The 16,833-nt window shown below is 52.0% G+C and overlaps 1 protein-coding gene across 3 annotated transcripts in view; it reads right to left on the reverse strand.

Annotated features, from left to right (window-relative positions):
- The window catches only part of NPAS1 (neuronal PAS domain protein 1), a 95,806-nt gene that overhangs the window by 27,855 nt on the left and 51,118 nt on the right, over nucleotides 1–16,833 (reverse strand). The window lies entirely within an intron of this gene.

The following is a 16,833-nucleotide window of genomic DNA, read 5'->3' on the forward strand; positions in this document are numbered from 1 at the left end:
GGTTAGCTCGCCATCGCAAAGGCTTTCTTGTACACGCTCCGCGCCCCAGCGAAGTGACTCGATTTCCAGAGCTGGCCACCACCTGCCTGGCTTTGCAAAGACGACAACTCTGTTCCAGGGGAGGGGGAACAGGGAAGAGGGGACAGATGCTTGAAATAACCCAGTGGGTGGGAAAGCCAAGCTGGGACCAAAGCCTCCATGAAAAGCTGCAGCTTGGGAAATCTAACAGCATTCTCCTGCCTGCCTGTCTGTGTCCACCTGGTGTCCCCTGTCTTATACTCAGGACCGTCTTTTTGTTCTGTATTTGTACAGCGCCTGGCACAATGGGGTTCTGGCCCATAATTGGGGAGCCTAGGTGCTACCATAATACATCGAATAGCAATACAAATGTACAACGCTTGACACAATGGGATCCTGGTCTCTGACTAGGGTGCCTAGGTGCTACAGTAATACACCTAATAGCAATACAAATGTACAGCGCTTGGCACAATGGGCGCCAGGTCTCTGACTGGGGTGCCTAGGTGATACCGTAATACACCTAATAGCAATACAAATGTACAGTGCTTGGCACAATGGGATCCTGGCCCACCGCTGGGGTGCCTAGATGCTCCCATAATACACCTAATAGGAAAGAAATTGTACAATGTCTAGCACCATGTGGGGGCTGGTCTGTGACTGGAGCGCCTACGTGCTACCGTAATACACCTAATCAACAATAATCACAATGGTTTGATACTTTCACCATGCTATGGAAGGCCCCAGGTGCCTTGTCCCATCTCCAAGTGCTCACCGTGGCCCGGGCCCAAAAGGAGATCTCAGCCGACATTCCACAGACCATCGTGCAGGGCCGATGAAATGTCCTGCACTGCCAGCCCTGGAGGCTGACAGCAGCTGTGCACCCACAGGGCTGCTGCAGGGCAGGATCCGCAGACACCCTGCTTGTGCCACATGCCTCACTCCAATCCACACTGCTGATCCGAGCCTCCGGCCTCCCTTCTGGTGTGGGTTGCATGCCCTTTATCCAGCCCCCTGGGCCATTAAAGCAGCTGTTTAAATAAGGCCAGATGTGTGGGTGGGGAGGGGGTCCATGAGACGAACCTCCCCCAGCAGCTGCCTGCCAGCATCCCAGGTCCTGAGCCCACTGTCTGGTTTCAGGAGTGAGGGTGAATGGGGCACCCATGGAGCTGTGTGGGCTGGTCCCAGGGCTCAACACACAACAGCCTCAGCCCCTGAAGGTGTTTAAAATGCCTGGCTTTCAGATGAGATGCAAATTGATATCCCACTGCAATTTATGCAAGAGACAGGAAGGTTAATGCTGGTGTTCTGGCCAAATTCCAGCCTGGCTGATTGTATCTCACCTCTCTAAATTCCCCTGTCAGTGGGTGCAGGATTTCTCTTCATGGCCTGCCCTAGACTGGCATGCAGCCTCCTCGTCACACAGCCCCTGCGCCACTCCCCACAAGCAGCTGCATCTGGGCAAGGGATTCCTGTGTAACAGCTGCTGCACCCTGCCCCAGAGGTGGCCGCATCTTGACAGAGTGTGAGCGATGCCTGTATAAACATCTGCCATGCTGTACCCCAGAGGTGGTTGCATCTCAGCACTGGATGAGACGTCTTTGTACCAATAGCCCTCACTGCCCCACCCAAGAGGCAGCCCTAGCTCAATACCAGGTGAGGGAATCCTGCATAAACATCCTACCCCAGAGGCAGCTAAGTTAAGGTGCACTGCAGGGAGTCACATTCAGGAAAGAAAATCCTGGCATTTCGGCACCAGATGATAGTGCCGTTTATAAACAGCTGCTGTACCTCACCCCAGAGGCAGCTGCATTTTAGTGTAGGGTGAGGTTATCACAGTCTTAAGGCACTTTGGGGTCCTTAAACTGCCCTCCCCCACCTGGGCTGGTTAGACTGACTACCGGACCCATTTGTGATGGCCCAAGCCAGGATTTACCCCACTGGACAGGACACCCTGCAGTGCTCCTGAACTGCATCTGCAAAGGAGTCAAGATGCCTCTAAGGGTCAAACTGGTGTAACTCAATGTCATTACACCTGTTTACACCATGGCTGTATTGCACGGTGGAGCACTGCTCCCATTCAGGTGAATGTCGTGTTAACCCTGCTGCCCAATGACATCTCACCCTCCCACAACATTGTTAACCCTTTCAGTGCTGGCCACCTGAGGAGGAACAGCCACCATCACACTGAGGCCTTCCCCCCCCCCGGGGGGGAGGGGGGCACCCCATAAATTAAGAAGATCCACATAGCTACTAGAGTGCACTATACTCTGAGCACAGTGTGAGCACAGGATTCCCAGCCTGGCCACCAGGGGACACTGGACAGCCCAGACAGGCTGGCCTGGCTCTACTTCATGCAGCTGTAAAGTTGGCTTCAAACTTGGGTGATTTTAGGTGGCAGATTTCTTTACTCCCCCCCACCCTCCATCCCCAACCTCAAGCTGTGGCTGGCCTTGATTTCCTGCCTAGTGAACTGAGCACAGGACTGGGAGCCAGGACTCCTGGGTTCTCTTGCCAGCCCTGGGAAGGGAGTTGGGGGCTGGTGGGTTTGAGCAGGGTGGGATAGGCGTTAGGACTCCTGGGTTTTATTCCCAGCTGTTGGGAGGGGAGTGGGGGTCTAATGGCTGAGAGGGGCGGGCGGGCTGGGCGTCAGGACTCCTGGGTTCTATTTCTGGCTCTGGGAGTGAAATGGGGTCTTGTGATTAGAGCAGGGTGGGCTGGGAAGCAGGCCTCCTGGGTTCTAGCCCCAGCTGTTGAGAAGGATGTTGTAGCTAGCATTTAGAGCAGGATAGGCTGGGAGCCAGGACGCCTGGGGTCAATTCCAAACCCTGCCACTACCCTTGCATGGGACCTTGAGGTGAGTCACTCCACCACCTTGCAAGAAGGGATAAGGACAATGGACCTGCTTCTTTGCAAAGCCCTAGGAGGAGACGGACTCAGCACTGCTCAGAGGGCCCCGCGGACCAACCCAAGGGGGCAGGGACACCAGACCAGCTCTGGTCTCTGATATAGGCCGTGCATGCACGTGGATCCAAGGAACAGGCACAATTGTTCTGAATGCCGCCTGAATACATTTGTGCCAGTGCAATCCCCCTCACCATCCTGTTATGGAGAGACATGATAATAATGGGAGATGAATGCCACTGACAGTCACATTAACGTTCAGCCGCGTTAATTACCGCTGCCAGACAAAATTGCTTTTTTATCAAGTGGTTGCGATGAGCCACTCGCAGGTCAACAGTAATTAAACACTTGACCCCTTTTGGGGGGAGTAGGGTGGCTTTCATGTGATGGGGAATTGATGTGTGTGTGCATGTGGGGGGGTGGGAACTACACCCCCCCCAACAGATTATTCCTATGTCAAGTTTATTACAGATGTGGGAGGGGAAGGAGTTAAAACATGAAAACTCCCAGCCCCTCCTGACACCAACGTTTTAAACACGATGGACTAGAATCCAGCCTGTTCTGGGATGGCCCAGTGAGGATTCTGTGCCTGGCTCTGGGAGGCGAATGGGTTAGCACGGGGGGCTGGATATCAGTTTCCTACTATAAAGTGGGTGCACAACTGGTTGAAAAACTGAGAGTAATTATCAGTGGTTCACAAGCTGGAAGGCTATATCGAGTGGGGTCCCGCAAGGCTCTGTCCTGAGTCCGGTTCTAGTTAATATCTTCACCAATGATTTGGATAACGGCATAGAAAGTGCACTTAAGAACATCAGAATGGCCATACTGGGTCAGACCAAAGGTCCATCTAGCCCAGTATCTTGTCTTCCGACAGTTGCCAGTGCCAGGTGCCCCAGAGGGAATGAACAGAACAGGGAATCATTAAGCGATTCATCCCGTCGCCCATTCCCAGCTTCTGGCAAACACAGGCTAGAGACACTTATAATGTTTGCGGGCGATACCACGCTGAGTGGGGTTGCAAGCACTTTGGAGGGCTGGATTAAAATTCAAAATAATCAACTACAGAAATGGTCTGAAATAAAGAGGCTGAAATTCAATAAGGACAAATGCAAAGTGCGCCACGTAGGAGAGATCTGGGAGTTAGAGTGGATCACAAATGAAACATGAGTCAAGGATGTAACGCTGTTGCATAGAAAAGTGAACCTCAGTCTGGGCTGTATTTGCTGGCGTGCTGTAAGCAAGACATGAGAAGTAATTCTTCCGCTCTACTCCACGCTGCTAAGGCCTCTGCTGGTGTATTGTGTCCAGTTGTGGGTAGTACACTTCGGAAAAGATGTGGACCAATTGGAGAAAGTCCAGTGAGAGCAACAAAAATGATTACAGGTCTAGAAAACATGAGGGAAGATTGAAAAAACTGAGGCCATGTCTACATCTAAAATTTTGCAGCGCTGGTTGTTACAGCTGTATTAGTACAGCTGTATAGGGCCAGCGCTGCAGAGTGGCCACACTTACAGCAACCAGCGCTGCAAGTGGTGTTAGATGTGGCCACACTGCAGCGCTGCTGGGCGGCTTCAAGGGGGGTTCGGGGAACGCGAGAGCAAACCGGGAAAGGAGACAAGCTTTGCCGCGGTTTGCTCTCGCGTTCCCCGAACCACCCTGCAAACCGCAGGGAAGGAGACCTGCTTGCTCGGGGGTTCGGGAACGAGAGAGCAAACCGGGAAAGGAGACCAGCTTCGCCGCGGTTTGCTCTCGCGTTCCCCGAACCACCCTGCAAACTGCAGGGAAGGAGACCTGCTTGCTCGGAGGTTCCGGGAACGCGAGAGCAAACCGGGAAAGGAGACCAGCTTCGCCGCGGTTTGCTCTCGCGTTCCCCGAACTACCCTGCAAACCGCAGGGAAGGAGACCTGCTTGCTCGGGGTTCGGGGAACGCAAGAGCAAACCGGGAAAGGAGACCAGCTTCGCCGCGGTTTGCTCTCGCGTTCCCGGAACCACCCAGCAAACCGCAGGGAAGGAGACCTGCTTGCTCGGGGTTCGGGGAACGAGAGAGCAAACCGGGAAAGGAGACCAGCTTCGCCGCGGTTTGCTCTCGCGTTCCCGGAACCACCCAGCAAACCTCAGGGAAGGAGACCTGCTTGCTCGGGGTTCGGGGAACGCGAGAGCAAGCTGGGGAAGGAGACCAGTTTGATTACCAGAGGCTTCCTCGGTGATGCTGGGATACCTGCTTATTCCACGGAGGTCAAGAAAAGCGCTGGTAAGTGTCTATACTTGATTACCAGCGCTGGATCACCAGCGCTGGATCCTCTACACCCGAGACAAAACGGGAGTACGGCCAGCGCTGCAAACAGGGAGTTGCAGCGCTGGTGGTGCCCTGCAGATGTGTACACCTCCTAAGTTGCAGCGCTGTAACTCCCTCACCAGCGCTGCAACTTTCTAATGTAGACAAGCCCTCAGTTTGTTTAGTTTGGAGAAGAGAAGACTGAGAGGGGACATGATAACAGTTTTCAAATACATAAAAGGGTGTTACAAGGCGGAGGGAGAAAATTTGTTCTTCTTAACCTCCGAGGACAGGACAAGAAGCAATGGGCTTCAATTGCAGCCAGGGAGATTTAGGTTGGACATTAGGAAAAACTTTCCAGCTGTCAAGCTAGTTAAGCTCGGGAACAAATCACCCAAAGACATTGTGGAATCTCCGTCATTGGAGGTTTTTAAGAGCAGGTTGGACAACCCCCTGTCAGGGCTGGGCTAGATAATACTTAGTCCTGCCTCAGTGCAGGGGACTGGCCTAGATGACCTCTCGAGGTCCCTTCCAGTCCTACATTTCTAACGATTTCTGTGACTTCTGGAGACTGTTGCCAGCTCTGGGAGGGGAGTGGGGCCTAGTGAATTGAGCAGGGGAGGAGGTGGGGCTGGGAGTCAGGACTCCTGGGTTCTATTCGAGGCCTAGGGAGGGGGGCAGTAGTGACCAGTAGGCAGGGCCGTATGTGTCGGATGTTCTGGGAGTCAACCTGAGCATCTGGTGCATCTGGGATTTTCTGCCCGCCCTGGGGAGAGAGATCCGTGCCTGCCAAGGATGGAGCCCTGTCTCTTCCACGGGGGCACGGAGTGCTGTGGGCCGGGCTGTTCCTTACTTTGTTAGCTTCTGAGCTTGGCTTCCCCGTGGTCAGCTGTCAGGTAGAGCAGAAGGCAGAGGAAGGTTGGAAGAGGGGAAATGGGCAGGTAGGGAAGGAGTATGAAAGGGAAAGGAGGAGAACCTACCCAGTGCCCCCATCCCAGTCCAGCAGAGCCTGTCTCCCTTGAGCCAGCTCTGGGACAGAGACCCTGCATTGCAGAGAGAGAGATGGGTCTGAGCTGGAGTGGATATGGGACACCTCATGCTTTGTCTAAGGGGGTAGGGGGGAGAGATTCTTAGAGTCTGCCTCCAGCTCCAGATTTTCTAGAACTTTGCCAACTGGAGGTTGCACTTGGCCCCAGCTACGTGTGATCTCTGGGCTGCAGCAGGGGTCTCAGTTTGGTTGGTTGGTTTAATTGGGCCACCTCACAGAGGTGGGGCTGTTTTGGGGGGGCTGTGGAATTTCAGCCTCCATTTAAAAGTCTCATTAAGTCTCTAGGTCTTACGCAGAGAAAACCTTGAGCATCATGAACCGAGTGTGCCACGTCTGCCGCCAACAGCTCTGAGAGAAAGCAAACTGACCTCCTGTAGCTCTGTGGCACGTTAACTCTGAAACCTAGTAATGGCACACCACATCTCAGTGGTAACTCTTTAATTGCTGCTCAAAGCCAGATGCGCTATTCCAAAGCTGGGAAGGGAACCCAGGAGTCCTGACTGCCCGTGCCGCCGCTCTAACCCATGCCCCTCCCAGAGCTGGGCACAGAACCCTCTCTGGACCATCCCAGAACAGATTGTGGATTCTACTCCATTGTGTTTAAAACCTTTCCAGTGTTGGAGGGGATAGTAACTTTCACATTTAATTCTTCCTTTCTCACTGGGACAATCTGGCACCTCAATTTGTCGTCTTGAGTGGGCAGGGCTTGCTTTATGGGTGTGGCTTGTGAGAATGACTCACTCCCCTCCCAGTTTGACCCCCACCTTGCTCATCCTAAACATCTGGGCAGGGTGTTATTCCGCACAGTGGCATGCTCCCCCAGTTACAAATACCATGGGAGCGCTACGGGCTGATGGCTACAGCACTGGGCTGAGATGCGGGGGAGCTGGGTACTAGTCTTGGTGCTGCCACTGGCCCGGTGGGAGGGCTTGTCTTTTCCCAGCTCCGTGCCTCAGTTTCCCCAACTGCTACTGCCCTGCTTTGTAAAGCTTTGATATCCTCTGATTAAAAAAACACTATATAAGAGCTATGAATTATATTCCCACCCAGCTCTAGGGATAGAACCCAGGAGTCCTGACTCCCAGCCCCTCCTGCTCTAACCACTAGACACCACTCCCCTCCATGAGCTGGGATCTATTTCATGGAGGAAGTATAGCTCCTATATAACTACTATATATGGCATTATAATGAATTATTACTGAATGCCCTTTGAAAGATAATGGCTTAAATCAGAGACTCCCCACCTGGGGCCGTGCACCCCCAGGGGGGAGAGGGTCACAAGCAGGTTTCCAGGGGGTCACACCCATCCCCTCCCTTTCTGAATGGGGAGATGCAAGGGGCTCCTAATTGTCCTGGTGGGGGGATCCTGGTGCAATTTGCCTGTTGTAACACTGGAGGGGGCAACTCTTAGGAGCAGATTGGGAACCATGGGGTTAAATTAAAAGGGGTGGGGGAGGAACTATTACAACCTATGAACCAGGCAGCACCAGGCTATTCCACTGCAGGTCACCCTGAGATCTGGGGTCCGCCCCCCCCCCAGCAGCCGTTCTCCCCCCCAGCCTCACACACGTCCACCTGATTGCCCGCAAAGCAGCTGCCAAGCTGACCCAGCCCTGTCCCTACAGCTTCCTGTCCCCTACCCCCAGCCCATAATGCAATTACTTGGAATGAGGCTGCATTAGTCCCAGGGCGAGCGCTGGGTACCAGGAAGGCAGCAGGTGCCTGGGACGCGGCGGGGATTGCTGGGGAGGAAATGCAGTTTGCAAGGGCCTGGCCGAGCAGCGCAATCACATTATGTCTCTGCCCCTCGGCGCAGCGCCGGCTCACAAGCCGGTAACTCAATAACGAAGCTGCTCACCTCGGTGCTGGGTGCACAACACCTGTCCCGAGCTCCTGGCGGACCTCCCTGCTTCGGGGGGGACGTGGGCACCAGGGGCTGAGCTGTGCAACAGAAGCAGCTTTTGCTCTGTCTGCTCCATGTGGCTATTGGAGGGAGGCTGGGAGTCAGGATTCCTGGGTTCTATTCCCAGCTCTGGGAGAGGAGGGAGGCGGGGTCAGGATTCTGGGGTTCTATTCCCAGCTGGGAGGGGACTGGGGCCTAATGGCTGGCAGGGTGGTTGGGTGGGAGTCGGGGACTCTTGGGTTCTGTTCTTGGCTTTGCCATTGATGTGCTGAGAAAAATCACTTCCTACCTTTGCCCCGACGAGGATTGCGCGAGTTAATAAGACAACGTCCCCTTGAGCTGTCCCTTCCTTTGCCAACCCAGAGAGGAACTGAAGCTGAGCAAGATGGCAGGAAAGATGCTCCCGAAAGAGTAATTCCCACTGGTACAGGAGCGGAGGATGGCTAGGGCCCTGAGCAGCGTGCTGGAGAGCTGATCTCAAGAGAGGAGACCAGAGGAGCAAGGCTAGACACAGGCTGCGACGACAGCTGAGCTGGTGGTGACTGGAAACCCCAGGGAGGGAGATGAGCTAGTGAAGCTAACAGACAGTGTTGGCCCAAGAAGAAATGACCAGGAATCAGTTGCGGCTGGAGATTAGGAGAAGGTTTCTAACCATCAGAGAAAGGAGAGTCTGGAACAGCCTCCCAGTAGGAGCAGCGGGCGGCAAACAACTAAAGGTGATCTGACGAGGGGGAACTGGATCCATGACCCTATGTCCATTCTATGCGCCGTCTCCCAAACACCCCTGTGGCTGCCAAAAGGTGCTGTGATTATTTCTACTTCAAACAGGATGATTTTCGAAGGGGAGATTCACAGGCTGGAGGGTCCCACAGGGAAGGAACTGGCCCAATCTCTATACCAGGAACACGAGTCTTGTCTGGTTTGGATCAGAATCAAGACCCATCAAGCCCAGTATCCCACCTTGGACAGCACCTGGCACCAGATACTGCAGAGAAAGGTGTCAGAAACCTGCCATGGATAGATGTGGGATAAACACCCTGAAGCGGAACCCTGCTTCCCAATGCCAATGAGATCGGGGAGTGAGGTCAGCTGGGCCGACCAGTTCAGAGTACCCCTGCTCACGTATGTCATAATCTATATCTACAGGGGTTGTGTAAGGGATCCCTGGAAAACCAAGGACACACTGACCAATATTCCTGCACGGGGTACGTACGGGAAACACCTAAAGCACTATACAAATGGGAAGGAAATATGCAACTAAAATGCTTGACCCAGACAAGCCTGGGAAGTGGGGAACCAGGAAAGGCCGACGCCTCCATCCAGGTGCCATCACAGCTCAGTGGCCACGCATGGGCGTATTGGAGGCTGCAGGGACAGATTGCTTTGCACTGCAGAAAGCATCAGCGGGGAAAAAAGAGCCTGGAACCTTCCCCGGGAAAGCCATGGCATCTTTCCCCACGGCTGGGACCCTGGACTTGGAGAAGTATCTGGACTATAAAAGAGAGGGGAAAAGAACCCCTAGGTAGGACATGGTGGGAGACCCTAGGCAGGGGGTTGGGAGCGGGGGAGCCACCTTGCTGTAGGTGTGGTAAGAATCTTCCCTATAACCATCCTAGTAGTTTTTCAGGTCTTACTCACTGTGTTTTTCCCAGACCCATAGGGTTAGAAGGGACTGTAAGCGTCATCGAGTCCAGTGGCTCTCAATCATCCCAGCCTGCTGTACCCCCTTCAGGAGTCTGATTTGTCTTGCACATCCCCAACTTTCACCTCACTTAAAAATGACTTGCTTACAAAATCAGCCCTAGAAAGACAAAAGTGTCCCAGCCACGGTGTCCCTGACAAATGGCCGACTTTCTCCTTTTTACCACCTAATCGTAAAATAGCTCAGTTGGGATATTAACATGGCACTTACATTTCAGCGTACAGTCTCTAGAGCAGTATAAGTAAGTTGTCGTCTGTATGAAACTGGATTGTACTGACTGCGCTAGCGCTTTTTATGTAGCCTGTTTGTAAAACTAGACAAATCTCTAGCGGAGTTGACGTCCCCCCTGGAAGACCTCTGGGTATCGCAGTCGTACGTGTGCCCCTGGTTGAGAACCACTGCTCTGAACAACATAAATCCTTACTGTGAAATGGGACATATGTCTAACCCTCCACAAGGTGCAGGATTTGTTGTGTCTACCAACAAAGCCCATTCCCGTCACTTTTAGTTGCTTTGGTTCCCGTTTCTGACTGCAGCCCTCACACTTAAAACCGCTCTCTTTTCCGTTACAGAAACTTGGCTGAGTTTTATTCGAAATCAACCTTTTATTTTGAATCAACCCAGTGCTGGGTTTGGGGGAAAGTCGGGACTGGGGGGTGTGCTGGGGTCACCAAGGCTGGGGGAGCTCAGGGTGTGGCTGGGGGGTGACAAGCAGGTTGCTGGAGTCAGAGCTGCTGAATCAGGGCTGCTCAACACACAGACACTCGGCACATGGTTGTAGTCAGGCTGGGAGCTAGAGCAGCTGAACATTTTAAAGTACTCAGGGTTCACCACTTCTCACTGGTCTGGGTTGCCCCCCCCCCCAAAAAAAAATGCGACAGGCTGAGACTCAGGTGATCTAGGATCTATTCCCGGCTCAGCCACTAGCCTGCTGGCAAGTCACTTCTCCTCTCCGTGCCTCAGTTTCCCCACCATAAAATGGAGAGTAGAATACTGATGACCTTTCTCAAAGTGCTCTGAGGTCCACGCGTGATAACTGCCAGAGCTGTCGTATTATTAATCTCCTTTCCCACCATTTCCGTTAGCACAAACCCGTCTAACTCTTGCGACAACAGGGTCAGATCTGCCCTTGTGACGCCCCTGACTTGATGGATCTTACACCAGGAATGGAGTTTTCTTGCTATTTTTTATCCCTTGCTTTCTGCTGCCTGGGACCCTAATTGGAAGCTGTTGGTGGGGAGCTAAAACACCCGCCTGAGTTTGAATTAACATGACAGGTGCAAGGGTGGGGTGGAGGGGTCTTCATTTTGCTCTTGAATTCTCAGTCCAAATGGGCTTTGACTGTCCACTGGTCTGAGCTGGAACGCGAGCAAACTGCAGGCCTGGGGCCCACGTCAGAGCATCCGCAGGCAGGAAATCCCCCACCCCTTCCAATTGCTCTGGTGCTCGGGGGGGAAGTTCTCGGTGGTTCTCAAGGAGGGCTGCTGGGTGGCCTTTTGAAAGATGCCGACTCGTGGAGTATTGACTCTCCTCTGCAGTTCGTGTTCTCTTTAGCTCGCTTGGTGGGTCCGAGTGGGGCAGCGACACCCTGACAATCGAACCAGGGACGCCCCCATTCCGTGAACTAAAGCAGAAGGGATATTGACTAGGGATGGAGGAGAGACGGAATTGGAGCCGGTGGGTTAGATGAGCACAGATGTGGCCGAGCCTTTAGGCTTCGTCTTGGCTAGGAAACCTGGCTGCATTTAGATCAGGCTGAGAAAGCAAAGGCGAGTCATGATCAGTCAAGGCCTGATTTCTCACTGAGCTATGCTGTGTTCGGCCATTTGCGCCCAGGCTAAATGTTACCCGCTCAGAATGGGGGTGAGGTTCACCAGGGCTGTGCAACGCACAGGGCGAGGGAGGATCTGCCCTTCTGTGCAAACACGCTCGTGTTACGTGGCTCAGTCCCCAGGCGCTGGCTTTAAGTGGGAAGGAAGCAGGACTGGGGGCATAAATCGCAGCTGGAGTGCTGGTGGGTTTCCTTCAGAGATCGAACGAGCATGGTCGTTTCTTCCTGGGAAATCTGCATGCGAAGAACCTGCGAGGGGCTGTCCAAATCAATAAGGTGCCTGCAGAGCAGAGATGGCAGCCTTCTTCTCAGAGTCAGCCCTGGGGTCAGCGGCTGTCGAGTCGCAACCACTCTCCTAGAGGCAACTGGAGATCAAATCCAGAGGCTTGATGGCATCGCCGGGGTGATGGGCAGTAATTGCTGGAGGGGAGCGGCCAAGGTAGCAAAGACTAGGAGCTTCTGCAGGCTGCGGATAAATGCCAATAGTGCCTTTCATTTCGCCTGCATCAGACTGATCAGGTGGGTTGCTAGGGTTGGATCAGGCCAGCACTGCAATGCAGCTACCTCTAGGGTGAGGCACGGCTGCAGTGTATATAGGGATTGATCACGCAGTGCTGAAATGCAGCCACCTCTGGGGTGGAACCTAGCCGCTGTTTCATTGCTGCACAGCAATGTGACACAGCAGGATACTGACTAGGGATGGGAGTGATCCTCATGGATGAAAGATTTCCTCTTTCACCAGGCAGATGGGATCCAGAACCAGCTGATCAAACCCAGGGCCAGGAAGGGACGCCCTCCCCAGTTTCAAAGCTAGGCCCCCAAATTTCATTGCTGCCTTTTGCACCGTTTTCAGGATCAGCCCCATTTTACTGCCACCTCCCTGCCAATCCTGTGACCTCCCAAAGCACCCCCCGCCCCCATGAAACACCCCACAATGCCCTTTGGCTGCTAAGAATTGGGATGTGCAGGATCAGATTCCTTAAAAGCCCCCACCCACTCGGGGGTGTGTGGCCCCTGTCCTAGAGCTAGGGAAAGAACAGATTTTTTGGTTTGCGGGCAAGTCTGAAAAATGGGGTGGGGGAGGGAGGGAGCGCATCATTCCGGGTGGGACTGAAAACAAAATTTTCTAAAACTTTTGGCAACTCGAAAAGTTGGGGGTGAGGGTGGGGAGAGGGAGGAGGAGAAACGGTTTCGGGCCAAACAAAACTTTTCAATAGAAGTAACTGGTTATAAAACTTTCCTGGCCCCGTTTGTGGAGACGAACCAGCTGCTTTAGAAAGCAGGTAAGGAAGGAGCTCAGGACATCTCCAGTTTCAGCTTTACCGTCCTTTGCCGGAGACAACAATACCCAAGGCAGACTGCACATAGCTGGGGCCAGGAAGGGACACCCTGCCTGATCTGAAGTTCAGCCTGGATTGCCATGCTGCCTGTCCTGGTGTTTTCAGGATCGGCTCCATTTTAATTCCCTTCCACCCTGGCCTAGGACCCTGAAATGCCAGGTCTCTATTTTCTTTTCCTTCCCTCTCTAGGTACCATATCTATCAACTTTGACCACTCAATCGGTTTCAGGCGGTTTTAAAAGCGATGTTGAATAAAAAGTCATTTTTCAAAGTGAAAAATCAAAACTTTTTTTTTAAGATGCCAAAATGAAGCATTTTCATTTTTTCTGATTTCTTTTTACCTTTTTTCCCCCAAATTTTTGCAGCAAAACCAATTTGCTGAAACAACCCAAATGCACAAAAATTGGGTTGTGGGGTCTAGAGAGATGGATTTATTGGTTCTGGGATCTACAGAGATGGATTTATTTATTTTTAATTAAATGGAAGCTTAGATTCCAGCGCACAAATCTGCAGCCACAAATTGCAAATGAGCCTGCCTATAAGATCAGAATCTAAGGCACCCCCCAGCATCCCAGGGCCCCAGTCTCTTATGTGTCGGGCCCTATCAAATTCGTGGTCCATTTTGGTCAATTTCATGGTCATGGGATTTTTAAAATCGGAAATTTCATGATTTCAGCTATTTAAATCTGAAATTTCACAGGGGTGTAATTGTAGGGGTCCTAACCCAAAACGGAGTTGTGGGGGGATCCCAAAGGTTATTGCAGGGGATGTGGGGTTTGCAGTATTTCTATCCTTACTTCTGTGCTGCTGCTGACGGCAGCGCTGCCTGCAGAACTGGGCTCCCAGCCAGCAGCCGCTGCTCTCTAGCGGCCCAGCTCTGAAGGCAGCACAGAAGTAAGGGTGGCAATATCGTGACCCCCCCAAAAATAACCTTGTGACCCGCCCTGCAATTCCCTTTTGGGTCAGGACCCCCAATTTGAGAAACGCTGGTCTGCCACATGAAATCTCTATAGCATAGAGTAAAAGCACACAAAAGAGCAGATTTCACAGGCGGAGACGAAATTTCACAGTCCGTGACGCGTTTCTCATGGCCGAGAATTTGGTAAGGCCTTACTTATATGCATAGCCGTTTCCTTCTCCATAGCAGGCAATACTTAGTTGTGGCTCTTCAGAAATTTGAAAAACCGCATCAGCTCCATAACTAGGCTTGGCAGAATTGGAGTTTTATTTTTCTATCATTTTGATGGGTCATCTCAATGTTTATTTTTAAGCATTTTTTCAGATATTTATCAATATAAAGTTTCACGGTTGTGCAAAATTATGGGTTAGAAGCCTCCGTATAAACATTTTTATCGGTTTAAACTTTTACAGTCACAGGAAATTGAGAGGGTGCAACAGACAACAGGGAGGGGGCTCAGACAATAATTATTTTATGACAGTAGAGGCTGCGATTCAAAAGTTAAAGCTTTAGAACTGTTAAAACACAAATCGTCAACGTCACATCTCAAAATAGGCAAAGTTAATATCCTTAACTCCAACTCTAATGACTTCTCAAATAGCATTTTTCTTACGCTGCCAATCTGTACATTTCAATTGTTATCGATGGAAAGAATGTTTCTTCGCTTTGGTTTGTGCCCACGCGCATGTGTGCTGCAAAACGAATGTTTCCCGACATTTACTGATAAAAGTCAAATCCTTCCAAGCTTAACCATAACTAAGCAGGTTTTTTCCTTCAAATCATAAGCATCAGGGCAGGGTCTGCGAGGAGACGTAGTGCTGGATGGGGGATTGCACTTTGAGGGGTGAGTGATCAGGGTGTTTGGATATTTCAGGGACGGCAGACCTTGACAGTAAGGTTCTCAGAAGATCTTGTGCTTAAGAGATTAGGACTCAAGAGACACTGGGTTTCTACCCTGGCTCTGGCTGACACTGGGTACATCACTTAATCACTCTGTGCCTCGGTTTCCCTCTCAGTAAACTGGAGGTAATGATCCTCTCTTTGTTTATTTAGATGGTGAGCTCATCGATTCCAAGGCCAGTCGGGATGATCTAGACTGGCCGTCTGTATAGCACGGGCCAGAGAACTGTCCTGAAATAATTCCAGAGCAGCTCTGTTAGAAAAATATCTCATTTTGATTTATGAATCGTCAGTGCTGGAGAATCCGCCACGACCCTGGGTAAGTTGTTACAGTGGTTAGTGACTCTCACCGTTAAAAATTTACGCCTTATTTCCAGTCTGAATTTGTCTAGCTTCAGCGTCCAGCCATTGGATCGTGTTAGACCTGCCTCTGCTAGGCTGAAGAGCCCATTATTCAATATTTGTTCCCCACGTAGGCACTGATAGACTGCGATCAAGTCATCCCTTCACCTTCTCTTTGTTAAGCAAAATAGATAGAACTCCTTGAGTCTATCACTATAAGGCAGGTTTTCTAATCCGTTAATCATTCTCGTGGCTCTTCTCTGAGCCCTCTCCAATTCATCAGCCTCCTTCTTGAATTGTGGGCCCCAGAACTGGACACAGGATTCCAGCAGCGGTTGCACCACTGCCAAATACAGAGGGGAAATAACCTCTATGCTCCTGCTTGAGATTTCCCTGCTTCTGCACGAGCCCTTTTGGCCACAGTGGGAGCTCATGTTCAGCTGATTATCCATCACCCTCCCCTGCTCCCACCCCAAAAAAACTCCACCCTTTTTCAGAGTCACTGCCTCGTAGGATAGAGCCCCCCATCCTGCAAGCTCCTTGGAGCGGGGACAGTGTCTGTGCAGCACCTGGCACAATAGGGCTCCTCCCAGGTGCTACCGTAATGGCAGGTAGGTAGAAAGAGCTGGGGGGATGGCTCAGCTGGACTCAGAATTCAGCCTCATTCTGGGGTCTGGGGCAGGTTTGCTGCACGACGCCTTCGGCCTGCATCCAGTGAAAGTTTGATGGTGGCTGTCTCAGAAATTCTCCTTCATCATTCCTGCCTTTTCCATCTTTGGGGGCTTGGGAATCCCTTATCCCAGCAGAACAGCTCCCCCGTGTCACCAGGCCTCTTCAGGGATTCACTGGTGTCACCATGACCAAAACTGGGGGTAGGGGTGACGGTAATGTACTGGGGGCTGCACAGACACATGAGATCTGGCACAGGCACAGGGATAGGAAAGTGCATGGCCATGGTCATAGGGACCAGGATCAGCACACAGGTCTGCGGGATCACAGTCTGGTGCCCTGTTCTCCAGACTAAGGTGCACACATATGTATTAGTGGGGACCTCCGGACATTCAGAGCAATCTGCTGACTGATGCAGCTACTCCAGACGCTCACCTTCGTCCCAGGGGCAATATAATTCCTGCTGGCCCGGGCAGGGGGAGAATCCCCAGTGCCCAAAGGTGGCAGCAAAATGCACTAATTTCTGGGCTCATGGGATGGCCCATGAGAAGGCATCTCTAACATACGTATCTGTCTGCGAACCCCACCAAACTCCTTGGCTCTGGTGGTTTGTACTGGCCCATTTAAGGTGGTTTGCAGATCCCCCCCAGGTTTGGTTCAGACACAGCTCTCATTTTAACACACAAAATCAAATTAAAACTGCCCCCACTTTCTGGCCCCCATGGCCATGTCATGCAATAGACACTCAGAATGGGATTGTGTTGACGGGATGAAAGGTGCAAACAGCCAGGGATTGCTCATCCAGTGCTGAAATGCAGCCACCTCTGGCGCAGGGCACAGCAGCTGTTTATACAATGATTGCTCACCCAGCGCTGAGATGCAGCCACCTCTAGGCTGGGGCACCACAACAGGGATTGCTCACCTAGTGCCAAAATGCAGCTGCCTC

The sequence above is a fragment of the Gopherus evgoodei genome, unplaced genomic scaffold, assembly GCF_007399415.2.
Source record: "Gopherus evgoodei ecotype Sinaloan lineage unplaced genomic scaffold, rGopEvg1_v1.p scaffold_34_arrow_ctg1, whole genome shotgun sequence".
In the NCBI taxonomy this organism is placed as follows: Eukaryota; Metazoa; Chordata; order Testudines; family Testudinidae; genus Gopherus; species Gopherus evgoodei.